Source organism: Sceloporus undulatus, chromosome 1, assembly GCF_019175285.1.
Source record: "Sceloporus undulatus isolate JIND9_A2432 ecotype Alabama chromosome 1, SceUnd_v1.1, whole genome shotgun sequence".
NCBI lineage: Eukaryota > Metazoa > Chordata > Lepidosauria > Squamata > Phrynosomatidae > Sceloporus > Sceloporus undulatus.
This window is the reverse complement of record NC_056522.1, coordinates 176,603,665-176,623,627: the sequence shown is the minus strand read 5'-3', so window position 1 is coordinate 176,623,627 and position 19,963 is coordinate 176,603,665. Positions and strand designations below refer to the sequence as shown.

The 19,963-nt window shown below is 38.9% G+C and overlaps 1 protein-coding gene across 3 annotated transcripts in view; it reads left to right on the top strand.

Moving 5' to 3' along the window:
• PELI1 (pellino E3 ubiquitin protein ligase 1) overlaps positions 1 to 19,963 on the top strand; it is an 85,417-nt gene that overhangs the window by 44,658 nt on the left and 20,796 nt on the right. Inside the window, exon 1 of one of the 3 annotated variants that reach the window (XM_042443266.1) lies at positions 9,002 to 9,241. The exons of the other annotated variants lie outside the window; for them this stretch is intronic. The gene's annotated coding sequence lies outside the window, so the exon portion shown is untranslated. Of the gene's footprint in view, positions 1 to 9,001; positions 9,242 to 19,963 lie in introns of those variants that run through there. 3 annotated transcript variants of the gene reach the window in all.

The following is a 19,963-nucleotide window of genomic DNA, read 5'->3' as shown; positions in this document are numbered from 1 at the left end:
CTTACATGTGGTCCTGAGAGGTGTCCCTGCTACAGAAAATCACACACACACACACCCTAGCAGAGCCAGCAGAGTTGCCCACTTCTGCTTTAGGGAATAGCAGCACCTGGATGTCACATTCTTCAAATCTAGTAGGAAAGGCCACAAATATGTGCATCTAACCACATGCCCTGTTTCTCCTCTTTGTGCATTTCTCTTAATGGAACCCTACAGTTTGCTGTAACCTGTTTTCGCTAAACTTAAAATAATTTGTAGAATTAAATAAAGAATTTTATTGGAACTGTATGTGATTTAAACTAGATCAGTTGAACAGCCAAAGTATTGTTCAATGAACATCATATTCCCTGCCCCTCACACCTTCCCAGCCATTATACAGTTGTCTTAGCTGTATATGTGTTTGTTAGATGACTATTCTGCCTGTGTGTGTGTGCTATTGTAAAAGACCTGTATGCTGAAGATTTGGAAGGAGGCCAATGTTGGAAAGGTGTGAGAAGGTCAGGTCCAATAATTAACCTATTTCTGTTTAATATAAAATTCAATTTAAAAAACCCTTGAGTAACAAAAAAGAAGCCAATGTTACATATGTTAGATTTGACCTCTCTAATACATAGAATTAATGACCCACTGATTTGAGCTACCCTGTTTCCCTGAAAATAAGACATACCCATAAAATAAGCCATAGCAGGATTTCTAAGTATTTGCGCAATATAAGTCATATCTCAAAAATAAGGCATAGTGATTGGGATCAGTGGTTCTAAAGGAAATGGAGTCACAAGAAATTCAGGATGGAATTACGGGTTTGGAGAGTTATGATGTTCCAGAAGAAGTCAACTTAACTATATTTGAATAAATGTAGATTGTTGTACCATACTTAATAAAAATAAGACGTTCCCTGAAAATAAGCCATAGTGTATCTTCTTGAGGAAAAAATAAATATAAGACTGTCTGATTTTCAGGGAAACACGGTACAGTATTAGCATACCTGTGTAGATATTGCTGAGTTTTTACTTTTTCTGTGGACAGTGCATTGTCTGGCTACCTACTGTATGTCATAAACTTTCTATACTTGTTGTATGCCTTCAGGTAATTTCTGATTTATGTCAGCCCTAAGGTAAACATATCACGGTTGTTTTTTGTTTTGTTTTGATCACTATGTTCAGAGCAGGTTACATTTGCCTCTTTGTGAGGCTGAGGTGGTGTGGCTTGTTTAAAATAACCCAATGGGTTTCCATGGCTGAGTAGGGATTTGAACCCTTGTCTCCAGAGTTGTAATTCAGTATTCAAACCACTGCACCGTGCTGGCTATCAATACTTGCATACAAGCTATGTGGATCCTAGGCCAGATATTGGCACAGTAATTTAACTAGTAGTTTAGCTAAGAAGTTAATCTGCAATGCTTGCCATCTTTCTCTCTCCTGTTCTATGTGTTATGCAAGCTGGTCGAGACAGGAATCAGAGGCTCAAACCCCTTTCACCATGCATTAGGAATGAGTGGGTTTTCAAAGCTGATGAAGTCTTGAAGCAGGTGGTGTGTAGGCCTTTCCTCCCACACAGCTGCTGAGGAAACCTTTCTGTAGGGATGCTGAAAATATGGGTGGTGGAAGCATGATAGAATTATGGAGGTTGCGAGTCTGTGCTCTCTGAGCCTTTTGGGGTCATTTGTGCTGTATGTTTCTTGCAGGCTGTTTGAAAGATCAAAGGTGAAAATGCTGTTTAGTCCTGTCCATGTTAGGAAGTCAATACAGATAGAACAAGACATCTTTACAGTTAAGACTGGCTGTTGCATCTTTCTTCCTTTTTGCTGTAGACTGTGATTTTAGATTTGAGAAACACTCCTATTTCTGATCGTAAAAATGCAATGGTAAGTGGTGGCCAAAAAAAAGGCTTACAGGAAAATTATTCTTTGATGGATGAAATTCCAGAAGTCATAGGTAGCTCTAAGCATTGCAGTTAAACTGTTAACCTGAAATGATTAGACCTTTTTTATTTTGTTTTTGTTTCAGCTTTTGATTCAGTTTTCATTGCTGACAGTTATGTCCTATCTCAAGTAAGTCGAAAGTGTGGACAAAGAGACAGTTAATAATGGCCTGTTACAGACAGGCCAATGAAACATATTCAGGGATAGCAATGCTGGCCATCCAGCAAATTACAGCAAAATCCAAGCTCCACAAAAGAGTGATAACTTCATTGGACAACCAAAACGCCCAAAATACATCATGCAGGCTTTTGGAGCACCACTAGCTTGTTTATCAGACAAAAACCATACAGGAGAAGAAAGGTGACCATGTTAGAGTCACAGGGCTGCTTTTTGTATGAGCTGTTGTTTGTACTGTAATTCAGTTGTTCTGGAGGGATCTCAATGCAGGCAAAGGCCACTCCATTTCTTGGCTATGTGGGGACTGAGTCAAAGGTCAATAAAAGGTAGGTAATAAAATTTCAACTCCATTAGCATCAGAAAAGTAACTTCCCTTTAGACCCAGGTTGTCCTGTCCTATGCAAAACTAACTTCTTCTTTCTTAGGCAAAGAATATTGGATTTTCTCAAAAAGCACCTATAGTGAGTGTTACATCTGGAAAAATATTTAGGTGCTGTATAAATGGAAGGCCTTTGTTGGAGGTAAAAACCTCAGTGAGTTAAGTCCCAGTCCATTAGCTCCCTCTTTGTTAAGTTTCACCTGTTGTGGCAAAATCTGGTATCTTCAAATCCTGGAAACGTATTGGTCAATAAAGGATTTTGGATTTAGTTATGTTAATAATTAGACTGTTTTGATGAAAGAGTTAGTGGGAGACCAAAGTGACCAAATGGCAATTGCCCGTTTTAAGCCTTCAAATTGTGAGCAGGTGCCATAACCAACAGCCTCTACAGTAGTGATTGTGTAAATATGTATTGCTGATTCAGTAATTAGTAGGTACTGTCCAATGCCTGTCTCTCCCTCTAAAAGTCATTACATTTGAAAGCGAGGTCTCCTTCTGTCATTACTTGTTTCTCACAATGTCTATAGCTAATTTTCCTTGACACTGGCAGAATGAATTTCTCAAGCATATAGTCAACTGTAGGATTATTCTTAGGAGGGAAAACTGACTCTTGAGTTGACTAGCTGAAGTAGTTGACCCCTGCTGATAGTGATAATGAAGTGTTGGCCAGTTGCCTCTCTACAGGAATACCTCAGTTAATAAAGGCTCTGACAATGAAGCTCCATTTTACAGAGACTTTTTACACCTGCCCAGCTCCCCTCCTTTTCTATTTCTACTCTGTAGAGGTGGAAGAATTTTAGTACTGTAGCATCAGCATTGGAAGGATGGTGCAGGAGGCCTGACTTTTTAGTAGTGCATTGCAACAACAAGTCTACAGTAAAAAAATACAATAAAGCTTGATCTGGAAAAGAATGGGATGCTATTTTAGTTGGTCCTATTGTAACTATGTGTGCCTACTTGGAACAGCCAAGGGAAACAGCAGCTTCCTCCAGAATCCCCTACAGAACATGCACAAACAGCAAAACAGAGAAGAACAGGTAAACCTGCCCCACCAGATCTCCCAGCATTTAAAAAAAAACACAAATCTATTGGTTTACCCACCCAAATGAAAATTGTTAAAAAAAAGTGGAGGCTGGTGACAGGGGGAAATCATTTGTTATGTTGTTGGTAAATGAATATGCACTTGTAGTCTGTGATCTGTTTGCCTGGTACAGCCTTTGCTAAAACTTTAGACTGTGAAACTGTAGATCAACAGATGAAATCTAAGGAAACTCACATGTTTCCACAGAAGCCAAAGTCACTCAAAGACTGATGTTGACAAAGGAAAGGACTAGATTTCTGGTCACCCATGTGCCTTCATGGAAAATAAGCACTGGAAACAAGTTTGGCACTGGGTGGTAGTAGCTTAGCTATAGGAAATGTAAAGCTAGCAACAGGGATGGAAAGAATATTTTAAAATATTCAAACAGTGGTTGAAAATCATGTTTCTTGAGTGTTACAGAGGAATCCTAGACTGATGAGAATCTTCACAGTTCAGAAACTTTCTATGCAGAATTTGCACGTAGGCATTTTGTACAGGAAACAGTATTTGATGCACAGGAAACACTAGTTCCTGCACTGGAAATATATATTCTGCACAAAAATACTTCATACAAAATTCATGTAGAAAAATTCCTGTAGTTTTTGAAACAATGGCAACCCCCCTCTGAAAAAATCTTACCAAGAAAACCCCATGATAGGTTTGCCTTTGGGTCACCAAAAATCAGAAGTGACTTGAAGGCACACAGTGCGCACACATACACACTGTTTTCAAATACTTTCTTGCAGCAGGATGAAAATGTCGTTACTCATTGCTTCTTTTGGGAAGAAAATTAGCAAAGAATTACATCCCTAGCTGACAATGGTGGATCCTGTCAGTGAGGTGGGCACCTGCCCAAGAATGTGAACTTGAGGGAAATTTGCTCAGTGTTGAGCAGTTTAATAAAATAATAGCAGCAGTAGCAGTAGTGTTTATAACAGCGCTTTGTTTTTTTACCAAAGGGTGGAACACCAGACATATACAGTGGTCTCTTTTCTTACATGGGGATCCGTTCCGTACCCCCCCCCCCCCGCATAAAAGAAATTCTGCGTATGCTTGAGCCCCATTAGCAGTAATGGGGTTCGTGCACATGGTAGCATGTGTGCACTACGGGGAAGCATGGCGGCATGCGGCTCCAATCCTTCTGGCGCAGCTTTCAGCATGTGCTGAAAGCCGCATATGATGCAGGCGCACTGTATAGTCAAGGACAAAACAATAAAACAAACACTAACAAAAGGTAAACACCCTATCACACCACCTCAAAATGTTTGACAAACACTTTGTAGTAACATATCTATTTTTGTCCTGCATATAAAATTGAGTAATACTATTTCATTGTTTAAGAAAAAGAACTAGATTTTGGAATCTTCAATCAATTTCTAATTCCAGAGAGACAAAAATTAGGGTAAAAATGTCCAGAATGACACAGTACAATTAAGTAGCCCAGCTAAGAGCATATTCACCTTTTCTGCCATTACCAAACAAATCTGGGAGATTTATTTATAAAGTCCTGGAGCATAATGAAGGGACAGTGAACTTTCTGATTTTCATACCAAATGATCTCCATAACATAGGGCAGCTGTTGATTGTACATTTTCCTTATTTTCTGTGCAGATAGTTTGCATGCAGTGCAGACATTTGACTAAACCTGAAAGCAAACAAGCATTTTTAATTCCTGCAGAATCTTCTCAAGGTAGATTCATAATGTATGCCTATATACGTCTACTCAGTGAATCCAATTAACTATACTTCTGGGTGAGCAAGCAACAGATTTCAGCCTTAAATTTTTTCATTCATGTGTTATTAAATTATGGAGATTTAAGGCACTGTTCAGTAATATTTATTTGTGAAATATCAGCATCAAAATAGCATTATTATGTTGTATAAAAATCTGATTTGACAGGTAACTGCCCTAGTGGGCTTACTAACAAAAAACTGTTATTTTTTTTTAAAGGAACAGAAGTAGGGGTGAACAAGTGAAGAATATTATTATAGTTACATGATTCGTGTAGAAAACATTGGGTCATTAGAATTGTTTGCAAAGATGTATGCCTTTTAGGCTTCCTAATTTTGTTTGTCTTTTCTCATCTAGCCACATATTTAGTTGTAACCACTTCATTTGTTCAGCATGTGACAGCAATTTCATTAAGAGTCAGCTATGATTGTCTTCTCATGCTCTTATTTCCTGTTCATGTATTTCTCTTCAGAGGACAGCAGTTAGGGATGCCTCTGAAATGCGAAGCCCCCTTGTAGTGATTTCTCTTTGCTGTATGCGTATTCCAGTGATAACTAAACCAGTTTAGGAATAACGGACAGGGAACCGTGCCAGAGTGTGAATAAAAAACCTGTAGATTATCATTTATTCAGCCATCAAATTGAGTAAAATTTCTACCAGAGACACTGTAATAACTCAACATAGTGAGTTCATTTTAAAGGTTTAGAAGTTGTTTCTTCTTGTTCCTAAATCAGCATGAACATCAGGTAGGCCCTGGAGAAATGAGAGCAGCTATGACAAAAGAGGGTTTGCATAATAGTTAATAATGAGAAGCACTGATTGATATCTGGCAGTTATGGTATGTTGGGCACAGGGTGAGCAACATACCCAAAGTCATGCAGTAAACCTCTCAACTATTTAAAGACTTGAACTTTCATTTTCCACTGCCCTCCAGCCAGACTGTTACACATGGCACACCATGTGTATATTTGTTACAAATACTGATGCAGTAGCAAAACCTGTGAAACTGGTACCTGATAAATCTTTGCAAATCATATGGTTTTGTTTCCAGTAATATTGGTTAAGCTAGTTCAGCAGTGTATCAGCCTGTACACTAAGCTAGCACAAAAAGCCAAAAATAGAAAAGAACAATATACTTGCTTTTATAGTAGGATAAATCATGGATCATAAATCATAGTCTGAAGGAGTTTTCACTGTCAGAAAGGCAGATATGCTTAAAACAATTCATGGCAAAACTTCATGAGAATTTTATTTATTTATTAAAGTATTTATATCCTATCTTATATCAAGAAATCTCAGGATAGGTTACAATAGTATTAAAACAGGTTAAATAGCCTAAAACAGTATAGGCCAAATCCCTATTCTCCTGTCTGCCTTACTACTGACCAGCATCACCTCTGTCTTGACTGAATTCAGTTTCAATTTGGTCACCTTCATCCAGTTCTTTATTGACAGCAGACACTGGCTTAGTACAGAAAGGAGAGGTGGAATTGTGTGTCATGAGTGTACTGATGCTACTGAACCCCAAAACTCTGAATGACCTCTTCCATATATGATATGATGAAGATAAGAGTGTAATGCTACCTCCAACTGTGTAAACAGTGCATTCAGTGTGCACAAATCTATTGAACTCACTTTATAAAGTTCACTGTGGATTGATGAGATGCTATTAAAATTTTTTCTATACCTCTACGTCATAACAGACGTCCTTGCCAAAAATAAATCTACATTCTGCTCACATCACTTTTGGGGGGAGGGGTCTTATCATACATATTTTTATTTACCATCAACAGGTTTAGAAACTTTATTTGGGCTAGTGCTATTATACAGCCTAGGCTTGCTGTCATAATTTTAAAGAGATTGGTGCAATAATGCAGTAGGAGGAGGAACAGGTATGGATCAGAGGTTAAGAAAACCCAATAAAACATAGTAAATAATATATACTAGGCTTCTCCTAGGCTTAGACCCTACTGCCTTCAGCTTCTTAGATTTATTTCTGCAATCCTTATTATCACCTTGAGATCATATTGTCTGAAAGGTGATATACTGTAAATGTATTTCAGTAATGTTTCCCTTCCCACATGCAAACACTTAAAGCTGTTATCTTTGAAGTCATGTATGAAGAAAGTTAGAAGTGACAAAATGGGGGAAAAAATCCACCCAAGTCTAATATTCTGAGAAGTTTACAATTCTTTTTCAGTAAAACAAACAAGAGAAAGAAGGAAAAGACTGGTGTGAGTGAATGTTACTGTACTTTTACTTAATGGAACAACTCTTAAAAGATTATTCTGTAACACTCTGTTCTCTCAAATCTGTTTTAAAAATCTCCACTATATAATCTCTACCACATTAAAAATAAAAGGTGGGGGGATTGTACAAACCAGTTTGTGCAGGCAGTTTTGATTATTTTGGATTGATGCTCTTGAGAACAGACAAACCAGATAAAGCAAGCCCATATTTTTTTGTTACCATGGCTTCAGTGTATCAGGCCTAAGTCACTGGGCCTGTTTCTCCACTGTCTTACACCTAGTGTAATTGCCCACACCCAGGTCAGGTGCTTGAAGGCAGTATCCACTTTGGCTCTCATTGAGGTTGGCTATTTCACTTGTCTTGCTTAAGGAGGTGTTGACTAGCATAATTGGCGCTGAGGATTTAGGATTTGTTCAAACAAGGAATCTACTTGTTTCCAGAAATGTGTAGAAAGGATCTTTTCTGTGTTCTGTTCTAGGCACTGTGAACATAGGGCAGGATGTTAAGTCCAAATATACTACTATGACTGCTACTACTACTACTTGTAGAGGTAACTGGAAGCAGTTTGTTCTTATTTCTGCCTGAAAAATTATTTTCAAACAACAGATAGATTAGTGTATTCCTGATCTGGTACCTTGGCATACAATCAAGGAATATGGAAAGGCCTAGGGCAGAGGGAGACAAATCCTTGTTTCTCTTGGCTCATCTAAACATTTGGCAGTAAGCTTATACTGTATTTAGTACTGCTAGTCTGTTGATCTTTCTGCCTGCCCCATAGCCAAAGCTGGCCAAAGTCTTCTTTGCATTTGAAATGCAGGATATCAGAGGTACTGAAAGAGGACATTGACTTCTCAAAACTCAGGGCAGTATGGGTAATACCTGAAACTCAAGTGTTTATCTTGAAAAGTGGGTGGGCAAACACAGCTGCTATTGCTTGGTATGATTATGTTTATTGGAATGAATGACTGTTGTGATGCATCTGTGATTCAGAATGGCCTGTGCCTGAGGCGTTTCTACTGCTTTAGGGAGTGGGTATTAATATCTGCTGCATAAGAGAGTCACTGATGATGTGGGAGGTGAATAAATCTAGTAAATGCTAATTTTTATGGGCTTTTTAAAAGGCTCTATAGTGTAACATCATGTTTCAGTACAGTTATGTAATACAGGCTGACAAGAAATAGAACAGTCTGTGTGTGTGTGTGTGTGTGTGTGTGTGTCTTTCAATCTCTCCCTCCCCTCTCTCTCACGCTCTCTTTTTTCAAAGCTCCAATCCTGACAATCTGCTGGGGTTTTAGTCTGCCTTTGAAAATCTGCCTTCCACTCCCTCCTTCCACTTCCTTTTCTTCCTTTTTGGAACCGGGGATTAATTTGAGGGAGGTAAGCGAGATGCAAGTTCTGACTCCAACCAATGGGATTTGACTTTGGCCAAGTGTTTACCTTGCTTGCGTAAGTTAGAGCCAACCACCTTTTGAAATCATGCATCGCCCCAATGGCCGAAATGAAAGAAGACAAGGCAAGGCAGACTTCATGCTGGCTGCTTGGCTGAAACATACCTGGAGCTTATTTGGATTTCATCTCTATCTCTCTCTTTCACACACTCACACGCACACTCACTTTCATTTTAGCCGGTGGACTTCTGTTGACATACTGTGAATGTGCGTGGCGGGGTGTGTGGAAATTATATGGAGAGCAAGAGGAGTCAATGTAAGTGTTTCAGTACAGTTTATTTTAGTGATAGCTTTCTGTTTTTGAGTGAGCAAATGCTAGTTTAAATATACATTTTAAGATCAGCTTATTTCAAAACAAGCCTGTTTCTTTCACCAGAAATGAAGCATGTTCAAAATGATAAACTATACCAGTTCTGGCACGTGCTCAGTAGTATTCTTTCAAAGTACTGTACTTACATTAGTTATGAATTATAATTCTTTAAGGGTGCAACTTCATGTCCGTTTGTAATTTGGATTCTTAGGTGCCTTTTTAAAAAAAAAAACCTAAGGAAAAGCAATTTGAAATGCCTTCCTTAATGAAATTATTGCAATAGTTTAGAAATGTAAATCTGAATATGTATTACCGATATAAGAGGCCCTCTTCCCAGATATCTAACTTCATCTTTGTTGCACACAAAATGAGTCTCTGAATAGTTCTTGTGATCTATCATTCTAGATTTAATTGGTGGCTGTGCCTTTTTTGTTATAACTGTGGTTAATAAACCTTCACAGGATTTTAGTATACTGTAATACAGTACTGTATTTTCTGGTACAATATTTTGTGTGTGTGTGTGTGTGTGTGCTCCTGAATAGAAGCCATGGGAATAGTTCCCCAGTAACGGAAGGAGCAGTATTTGAAGGAATGTAGGAGGGAGGGAGGGAAATGTGAGAAAGGAAGGCAGGCAGAAGGGATACAGCAAGAAATTATGGGTAGTAAAAGCTGAGAGAGAGTGGCAAAATGGTATAATGTTTGTTGAAAGTTAGTGGCTGAGTGGCCCACCTCTGTGTACATGAGAGGAACAATGTAGATGGGCTAAAGTTCAACTTGTAAAGTTTATAAGGTAAACTATGAAGATTATACAGAGGTCTACCAGTGCCTATATTATTTCTAGGCTGGATTACTGCAGCATACTCGGTATGTGGCTCTCGTTTTGAAGACCTTTTGAAAGCTTCAGAACGTTCTCTAAAATGGGCATATTTTTCATGTGATCATACTTTAGATTGCTGCAATATGTAGACTTAGTAGTTAGCTTCTGGGAACAAACAAAAACTAAAAGCAAGTGGTTTTTGTATTTTTAGCTGTAAGGTCCTACATGGCTTGGGTCCAATACTGCTGATGTTTGCTCAGGATCTAGTGGAGAGGATTTCTAAGTGCTATATATAAATGGTTTGGAACCATGGCATAAGATGTTTTATTAATTTTATAATTTCTAGTTAGTTTTACATTGTACGCTGTAGGGAGGCTGTTATTTGTTTTTTGGTTGTTTTGCTTTGTGAAGCACTGTGGAAAGTCTATGGTGCTCTATAAATAAATGTAATAATATTATAATAATAATAGTTGAAGGTGAAAATTAAGGCTAATTGGAGGTTTTTAAGAACTCACTTCAATAGACAATCATATAAAACTTATACCACAAGTTAGAAGATTTAAACAGCCCTAAGAGCCAATATGGTATAGTGGTTTGCATGTTGTTGGGAGACCAAGGTTTGAATCTCCAGTCGGCCATAGAAACCCACTGGGTAACCTTGGGCAAGTCATACTCAGCCTCAGAAGAAAGCAAAGGCAAACCTGCTCTGATACCAAATCTTGCCAAGAAAACCGTGTGATTGGTTCTCCTTAGGGTGGCCAGAAGTCAGAAATTACTTGAAGGCACACAGCAACAGCAAACTTAACAACAACAGCAGGATAACAACATGGCTATGTAGCAGAGACAAGGATGCTCTATTGAGTCAAGGTGTCGTCTTTGTATAATATAACATGAAACACTTGCCCAAATGAGGAAAAGAAAAACAGACTGTGAACTTGGGGATGTGGGGAACCATATGTAAACTGATGATAAATATGAAAAAGGTCTAAAGGACTTCGCAGAGACTCTGAAATGAATTTTCTTCCACGGCCTTCACTGCAGAAGACGATGGCATACAATCCTTCTCAGCATTTGTTTTTAGGAGGCAACAAACACTTCTGATATTAATCCCCTGCACATTTATCTGAGATTGCACTGTACATTAAAGAGTGATACATTTTTTGAATTATAAAGGCACCAGCATGAATAGTTTTCATATGCGAGTTCTTAAAGAACCAAAATGTTCAAAAGACTTAAGAAAAAGGGGATAGAGAGAACTTTTTTCATCTTCTATTATATTAGCCCACCATACTCATAATCACTGTATAAAATGTAGCAATATAAACTACAGGAAGTACTTTTTCACACAGTGCACAGCTATATCACATAAATCTCTAATATGATTTAGATAGTTTCCTCCCCTCACCCCCATGAATGTGAATAGCCATGACTGCTTAAAAGCAAACTGCATGTTGTGGTGGTATCAGTAGACTATTAAGAAGTTTATTGCTATAAAAATAGAAATGAAAGAGAAAGACTCAAAATAGAGCAAAAGGTTTTGAAAAAATGTGTTTATGGAATTACAGAACATACTTAGGAATTAGAGTACAGTCATCCCTCCATATTTGTGGCTTTGATATTTGCAGATTTGATTATTCATGGATTTCATTAATATGTTCTCTCTAGGAGTGTCTAGGTCCTCCAGTGCAACTCTGTGGTCAACTTTAACTAAAAGTTGCACTGAAAGACCATTTGTAGCTACTCCAGTGCCATTCTATGGTCAGTGTATGTGGGACATTGACCACAGAGTTGCACTGAAGGACCTAGAGATTCCTAGAGAGGTGTCCTCTCAGGTAAAAACGGTGTTTTTGTTATTTGTGGTTTTTCCATATTCACGCGGGTCTTGTTCCCCTAACCCTAGCGAATATGGAGGGACAGCTGTACTTTTCTTTTCAATGATATAATAAGGAAGGTGACACCAAGACAGAGCGGATGAAACAAGAAAAATATACTAGTCGATGTTGGATTTGCATAGAGTAGAGATTGATAAACTTTCTTTATATAATAACACACACCGAAAGAATTATAGTACAAAAAAGTAATCCTTTCAGACTCTTGCAAGGAGTCTGGTTATCATATCACTGCATATTGATTTGCTGGGATTGTAAAAACAGAGAAAGAGTGTTGTTTTCTTGTGCTGATGTAGCCTTCCTAGAAGTTTCTGGTTGGCCTTGATGAACTCTCAGTCTAAGCCAGTAGGGATCCTTTGTCCTTTGATGGGATTTGTTCAGTCATGATCATGGCATACAGAACCTTAACCTCACTTCTTTGCTATTTCATAACCTGCTTGCATTTCTGCAATTTCTGAGCCTTAGACTTTGAGCTGAGCTAAAAAAAAAATAGCTTGTATAATTTATCCCAAGTCAGGGTAGGTGGGATAAAAACGAAGGAGAGGGAAGCCTGTTGATAATAGTACTACTCTGACGCAGAGGAAAAGTCTCAGTTAAATGTACATGACATTGTCAGACTCAGAGGATTAAAATGGCCATGCAGTGCAAAAAGGAAAGAGGAAAAAAAGATGCATGTAATTCTGAGACACGGTGTGTGGGAAGCTGAGAACATCACAGATAATATGTGGGATGGTGTTGTGGTTTCCTCAGAGAAGGATCAGCTGTTGCTTTTTCAGAACAGCAAAATGTTCTTGGATTTTTCTTAAAATACGTTTTGTTTAGGATTTGTATTTGGCTTGGATCTGAAATGACCTCAGTCTGAATTGACAAATTAAAATACATTTAAAAAATTTAATTGATTATAATAGACAACGACAAACTCTTAGAACAAGTTGATTAACCATTTTCTTCCTGTAGAAGTTTCCTATGATGGGTTTTTTTTTGGGGGGGGGGATATAAACAAACAAAAACCCTATGGTTGACCATTACAGGAATGAACTGCAGTGTCAGTAAGGTTCTAGCTCCCCACGTATCCTTGTCTGGTATGGTTGCAAGGAGATTTTAAAAATTCCCATTGCTTTCTCAGTAAGTGCAGTTGCTTATTATGTCCAAATGTGGACAAATGATGATTACTCTTACCGGTAATTGTGGTTTATAGGAAGTAGCCAAATTCAGGGCATGGGTTACAATGCTGACCTTTTTGTACAAGGCGTAGTTAAGGTTAACCACAGTTATGTTGTCCTTCAGAAGTTTAGTACTATAGTACCTGCAATACCTGGCCATTGGCCATGCTGTCTGGTGATGATGTGAATTATCCAGAATATCTGGAGGACAACATATTGCCTTTAAAGGGTTTAGGAATTCCATGTAAAACTCTCTATATAAAAAAGAATAAAATAATACTTCCTATCATTTTACTATGGAGCTGAACAATGGGACAGTGTGTGCTGCCCATTTCCAAGCAAGAGACCCAATTTGTCATAGAATCATAGAGTTGGAAGATGGTCATCCAGTCCAATTCCCTGCCAGGCAGGAAGTCACAATCAAAGCACTCCCAACAGATGATATCAAGCCTCTGTATAAAAATCTCCAAAGAAGGAGACTCCACCATCCTCTGGGGCAGCATATTCCACTGTTGAACAAGTCTTAGCATCACAAAGGTGTAAGCTCTATCCGTGTAATTAAAATCCTTTGTGACATGTCCTGGTCTCTGAAGGAGCAGCAAACAAGATTGCTCTGTCTTCAACATGACACCCTTTCAAACATTTAAACATGGCTACCCTTTGCCTCATAACCATTTTTTCCCCAGGCTACCCAGCTTCTGCAGGCTCCAGTTCATCATAGGGTATGGTTTCCAGACCTTTTATCACTTTGATCAATCTCCTATGGATACATTACAGGTTGTCCATCTCCTTCTTGAATTGTGGTGCCCAGAACTGGACACAGTGTCTGACCAAAGCAGAGTTACTTCCCTCAATCTAGACACTATACTCCTATTGATGCAGGCTAGGATCATTTTGCCTTTTTTAGCTGCCACATCACACTGTTAACTTATATTCAGCTTGTGGTATATTGAGACTCCTAAATCCCTTTGATATGTATAGTTGTCAAGCCAGGTGTGTCCCCCTTCCTATATCTGTGCATTTCATTTTTACTTGCCTAAGTTTAGTATCTTACATTTCTCCCTGTTGAAATTCATTTTATTAGTTTTGACCCAGCTGTTCAGGTCACTTTGAATTCTGATCCTGTCCTCTGAGGTATTAACTACCCCTCCTAATTTTGTATCATAAAGATGTTGAATAACCCTGGGTCCAGGACAGAACCCACTAGTCACTTTTCTCCAGGATGAAGATGAACCATTGCTGAACTCCCTTTGGGTTCGGCCAGTTGAACAAAAAGAATACCTTGGAGGACCTTTTTGAAGGCATTACAGTACTGAAATCAAGATAGGCCACGTCCACAGCATTCCCTTTATCTATTAAGCTTATAACCCTTTAAAAAAAAAGAGATCGGATTAGTCTGTCATGACTTGTTTTTGAGAAGCCCATATTGACTTTTTGTGATCACAGCATTCCTTTCTAAGTGTTAACAGACTGTCTGTTAAATTTTCTGCTCTAGAATCTTTCCTGATATTGATGTCAGGCAGTAATTGTTTCGGTCCTCTTTTTCCCTCTTTTTGAAGATGGGAAGATGGGGAAAGGAGAGAGCCAGGGGAGTGAGGAAGCTTCTCTTGTGTTTGGGTCCCTTAGCCAAGAGAGCCATGGAAGCATAGAAGAAGGGATAGGTGCCAACAGCAGCAATGCGCACACATACCATGCAGTGGAAGGAGGTCCCAACTGGGTGTCACACACTCCCCAAGGTGTCACCTGGTGCAGTTTGTACTTCCCATGGCCCTAGTGATACCCTTGGACAGAACCAAAAAAAACCCACTTTTATTGTCTTTAATCTCTCTAGCAAGCCTGAGCTCATTCAGTCATTTACCTTTCCACCTTCTCCCTATTTGGTTGAATTCCTCTTTGGTGATTCCCCTCTTTTCCATTTCTTGTATGTGTCCCTTTTAAAATTTTAGCTCAGTTGAAAGCTCTTTAGACGTCCATGCTGGTTTGTTTAGATACCTTTTCCAAGTTTACTGAAATCAGGTTTCTTAAATTCCAAGTGGCTGGGAGCATCATTGCCATGTCTGGATTATGTTTCAATTTGCTCTCATCCAGTCCATTACTGATGGCAGACATTGGTTTAGGATCAGGACAACTACCAAGAATGCCATCTGTTCTTCAGTATTTTGTGCTGGTTGTATTCTTAGTGGGTGCTTTTGGTCAAAGTTGTAAGTTGCAAGCTGTGACAACCCTTAGGAAAACAGGCACTTCTAAGATATATGCAGAATCTAAGTTCTGAGCATTTCAGGCATAACCAGTCCCCTCAGCCACACCAGCCAGGATTGACCAAGTTCAAATTTACTTTGGGGCTCACAGAAATGCAATGGGTAAGCTGTGGCAGCCTTGGAGGAAGGCAATGCCAAACATCCTCAGAATAGACATTGCCAAGAAAAGCTTTAGATAGGGTCATTGTAAGTAGTAGTTGACATGAAGCATATGGCAAAAAAAAAAAAAAAGTCTTATATGTTAAGGGGCTAAACTAATTCAGGTTAAGCCATAGAAACCCAAATTCTATGCTGGTGCTGACACTGATTTCTGATTCTATAGGTAAAGCAGTTGTCTCCAAGTAGTGCTGGATGAAATATCCAGACACCCCATTTGAGACCTGGTATGATGTGAGCTGGTGTTGGTATATTGGTTAGAGAATTTAGGAAGATTTACACTGAAGTTATGATGAGTCCATTCAACTAGTTATGATGAATTCTTGACCCATCTGTCTCCATTCTTCTATGTACTCTGTAGCAAGAGCAGTGAGCAGATCAAGTATCCCATTAATAGTAGAATCACACTGATTAAATCTAAAATTTTCCAGGCATTTCCAGTTGATCTAGCAGGGAAAAAGGAGAGAGTGGGGAAGAATTGTAATGTTGTTCTCCAGAAAGGCATCTTTAGTGTAATGTAATAAATAAGTACTGTAAATAAATAAAAGAACATCTGTTACCACTGCAGCAGGCATCCTCAAATTCAGTGTTCTGCTTGCCTCATGGACAGAGCCAGTGGTACAGGCGCATGATTGTTCTGTAAAAACAAAAAGCACTGCGAAGAAAACTTCAGGTGTTTTAGAACATTTTCTTATACACTATTTTGCATTCTTTCCAAGTTCCTTCATGCACATGTGCTTGGAGTCTCCCAAATTCTAAATTAAGCAGCATAGCTGAAGATTAAGTATTAGCAAGTTTTTTTTAAAAGGCATAAATATTCAGTGTAGTCTGTTTAGACATTAGTAATTTTTAAATCTACAGACTGTATAATCCAGCCTATAATACAAGGCCTTTAATACCCTAAAAGCTTCAGATCCCATGTGACCTTGGAAGCTAAGCAGGGCCAGCCCTGGTTAGTACTTGGAAGGGAGATCATCAATGAATACCAAGTGTTGTAGGCTATACTCCACAGGAAGGAACTGGCAGAAGCAGATCTGGGTATTCTTTGCCTAAGAAAACCTTAGGAAATTTATGGTGTCATCACAAGTCGACAGAAACTTGAAGGCATATACAGTATACACAATTTTTAGAAAAGATATTTATTTGAATTTTATTTTGATTGTGTTTGATTGGTTGGCAAAGAGGGATGTTCTTTAGATTCTATAGATACAACACTTATACAATTCTAAAGGAAAGAAAGGGTGAATTTTCACTACTGGTGTCCAAATTATACTTTCACCTCCCACTTACTGCTATCTTTAAACCTCACCTGCGCTAGGGTGAACTGAGGACATTCAACCTGAACTGTAAAAGCTTGAACGTAACTTTAAAGCCCTATGAAGTGACTAATGGGAACTTAGGGGGCAGATCCTTGAGTATAGGTACTTTACATTTTCTCATGGTTGCATCCTATACAATCTTGATGTTAGAGAATTGAAATTGCTTGGCAGGCCAAGAAAAAACAATGCTGTGTATATTATCATGCAAATTTCTTTCATTTGCTCCAAATAGCATTATACATAGCTTCCTATGTCCCTTGAGAAGAGAAAACTGTTTACTCCTAGCAATTCCTGTAATCAACCATTGCCAGAGCAGAGTGAACTACACCAATCCTGTAATTTTGAAACCTAGAAACTGACATCCTAATGGTTAAAGATACAGTTCAGTGGAAAAGATTAGGTCAGTTTGAGTGATTATGGACACAGGAAGCCCTTCCTTTTTTTGCAGACTTCAGATTCTCAACCCTCGCTTACTTGCAAGGAGCAAATGCGGGGGGTTTAAAATGGGGCGTGCGTCCGCGGCCACTCACAGGCATGCACCCCCATTCAAACCTATGGAACTTGAACATCTGCGAGTTTCCGTTTTCATGCGAAAACCTGCAAAAACAGAGGGCTGACTGTACAATGCTATTTGGAGTAAATGAAAGAGAAATTCGTATGATAATATACATAGCATTTTTTCCTTCAGTTTCTACAAGTCTAATTCTGCTTGTTCTGATCTCTCAGTAAAACTTGGAATAGTGCAGAACAGGGATTCTAGAAGTGCTTCAGTCTTGGTTGAGTTTTTTATTTCTGGTATTAACTTCCACTGTGTTAAAAAATTAAGCTGTTGATGAAGGGAAAAGTCTGGTGATGTAAATTTTTCTAGTCAGTGAACAAGCTGAGTTTTGAGAAGAGAGAAATATTTAAAAGTTGCATGGTCAGTACATATAAACCATTAATGCATGAATTTTACTACTTGCATGAATCTTTGTGCTCTCTTCTCAGGAGATATGAGACTGGAAGGTGGAAGACATGAAAGGGAAATATATTGTGTGCTATTTGAACAGATTTTAAAGCATTTGGTTTTGATTCTGAAGTGGCACATTCTGTGGTACTTTTTTTTAAAAAAAATCTTTCAGCAAAAAAACCCCAAAGTTTTGAGATACTGAAATCTAAAGCCAGAGATACCACCTGTCCCATAAAGTTAAAACTGTTGAACCATGTTGTTGTTGATTTCAGGAAGTATTTGGGCAGAGCTTGTTGGTGCTAGTAAAGTAAAAGTTACACATACAAATTATTTGAAGTGCTTTCTCTACCCCTCTCTCTCTCTTACAACATGGATATAAATTTGGGTGGTAGGCAAATCATAGCTGTCATCATGTGTATGGTGTTACTAATGCCTACCCAACAGCTTTGACATTAGCCATTTTGGATGAGATCCAGTTGGATTGGAAATAAAGTTGTAGTATAATATATATTTGGCCATTTTGTGCATCAAGTACAAAACATATGGACCCCCCCCCCCCTTTTACAGTCTGTGGTGTGAATTCTTCAGAATGCTTCTGAAGTTGATGACAACTTATCCACCAATTTATTTTTAAATGATTGTGGCTGGTACACCAAAAGCCAGCATGAGTTAGGGTAGTGGTAGTGGTTGTGTGCCTTAAAATCTTTTCTAGCTTATGGTGAGCCTAAGCTGAACCTGTTGTGGGGTTTTCTTGCCAAGTTTCTTCAGAGGGGGTTTGCCATTGCCATCCTCTGAGATTGAGACAGTGTAGCTTGCCCAGGTTACCCAGTGGGTTTACATAGCTGAGCTGGCTTATCCAGATTCAAATGTTTCCTTCCCAGACATACCTTGGGCTATGAGAGTGACTTGCCCATCCCTGTCTATCATGCATGCTGTGAAAGTAGAATGCCACCTTGCACTTCAAGAATGTGATTAATAAGATGATCATTGGCATTAGTGCTTCAAGAAAATCTCTTTCCCTTATAATTAAGTAATGTAAGATGGATAAAGTGGCCCATGCGCATTGGTATGTGAAAAGCACCCTATCTATGGTACATAATTTGTATTTATTTTTTCATAAAGAGAACTGACCAATTTTTTGAGAATTATTTTAAAGGGACTTTGTTCTGGTCCAGTTCAATGCAGGCCTAGCTTCATCACAGTGCCAACTATTTTCTGCATTATTGCAAAAATATGTGCCAGCGCATGTCACATATTGTGACATATTGCTTGCTACAATATACACATTCTCCTGGAGAAAATTATAGAAGATGCAAACATGCCACACAGAGGCCTGAAACATACAGGCCAAAAGACCACAGTGGCACTGCAGCAACTACACAATCCTAATCCCAATTCGGGCAGCTGCCGCGGTCCTGAGCCAGGCCACCAGAAGGAGTAGATTCTATCCACTCCTTCTTGGCCCAGTTCTTCTTGTTTGGCACAACACATTGGCGCAGCTTCAGGCCACAATTGAAGCATGTGTTATGTAAATGCCATGCCTTTAACGCAGCCTGAAGCCATGTCATTTTGCCCATGTGTTTCAGGCCAGAGACCAATATAGTCTTTAGCAGGTCTGCACACTGCAGGCTTGTAACATTGCCGTATAGTCAGTGACTGCTAGAGCTTCTCTGGGTGATCCATATTGACCTTGTCATTCAGACAGTGCCAAAAGATTTTTCCAAGGCCCAGAAGTGGCCTGCAAACTTCAAAGACAGTTCTCTGTGTATCATACTAGAAAGTGCTGTCCTGATATTGTCAAGATCATTAGTATTAATTTGAAACCAAATCTGTAAGTGATTGTCTTTACAATTTGATTCTAATTGCCTGTCAAGACAAAGAGAAAAGTTGGTTAACCAAAGAGGACATTCTGTGAAACCTGTAATAAACAAGACAATAATCTGACATAAAATAACTACAGTGTGCCTGCGTCATACGTGGGTTTGAGCATATGCTAAAACCTGCAGAGAGCCGCACAGGGCACAAAGGGCGGCGCATCCCATTCAAATGAATGGAGCTCGAGCATACGCATTTTTGGCTTATGTGGGGGGGGGGGGGGGGGGGGAGTTCTTGTTGTT